Source organism: Arachis ipaensis, chromosome B10, assembly GCF_000816755.2.
Source record: "Arachis ipaensis cultivar K30076 chromosome B10, Araip1.1, whole genome shotgun sequence".
NCBI lineage: Eukaryota > Viridiplantae > Streptophyta > Magnoliopsida > Fabales > Fabaceae > Arachis > Arachis ipaensis.
In genome coordinates, this window is record NC_029794.2 from 132662402 (window position 1) to 132663451 (window position 1050).

Genomic DNA, 1050 nt, shown 5'->3' on the forward strand with positions numbered 1-1050 from the left:
TAATAATATTTAATTAAATACAGAAGTATTTACTAATAGTAACACTCTTCATACGTCACCTAGTAATAAACCATACACGTACATGTGTCTTAAGATGACAAGATTCCTTTAACTTAAAAAAATTGGATTAAATACACACATGACTACATAAGATGATTTAAAAACGTTATACAAGTCAAACTAGAAATACATATGCATAACACGTATGAGTTTATATAAAAGTCAACAAGCTTTAAATATAAATATCTCTTATATGCTTAATAAGGGTGAGAAATTTTCCCATAATATATTATAAACAACTAAACATTTATATTATACAATATTAACATCACAAATTGGATGTCAAATTTATAATTAACTACGTCCAATATGACTTATCTTCATAAGTTTTTCTAAATAATTATTGTGTAGTTGTTGTCTTAGTCTCTTAGAGTTGTTGTTTTTGTATAGCATAAAAAATAAAAAAGTGCTGCCCAAAATGTCTCTCTTTGATAACTCATGCAAGTGGAGCCCAACATAAAATTGTCTCCACAATGAACAAAATTGTCAATAATCTCCAATTTGTGGCACTTCCTTTATTTATTTATTTATTGGTGAAAATTCAGGTGCAATCAACTTCACGTGAAGTTAATACTTGAGAGCCATTAGATGATTTGACTAAATTTTTATTTAATGACTCTCAGATATCCACTTCACTAAAGTCGACTTCACCTAAGTTTTCATCTTATTTATTTTGGAAGGATAATATTCTTTAGTATTTCAGAAAAATCCTGCTTATATATTCTCATTTTCTCTCATATAGGAAATATATGAAATAAAAAAAAAAGTTGTTTATCTATTAAAATAAGTACGTGCTACGATTTTTTATTATTTTTCTGCATTTCCATTGACTAATAGTTGATAGGAATTAATCTCTATATGGTATTTCTCACTATAATTGTTATTTATTTTATTAATATCATTCTTTTAAAATTATTTTACGGAAAATAATTAACAACATGAGCATTTCTTTTGTTAATGTTTCTCAGTTCTCACTATAGCTGGCCTTTT

At 26.0% G+C, this 1050-nt stretch overlaps 1 protein-coding gene across 1 annotated transcript in view; it reads left to right on the forward strand.

Moving 5' to 3' along the window:
• Positions 1-1050, forward strand: part of LOC107624531 (lysine histidine transporter 1) — a 5751-nt gene that overhangs the window by 445 nt on the left and 4256 nt on the right. The window lies entirely within an intron of this gene.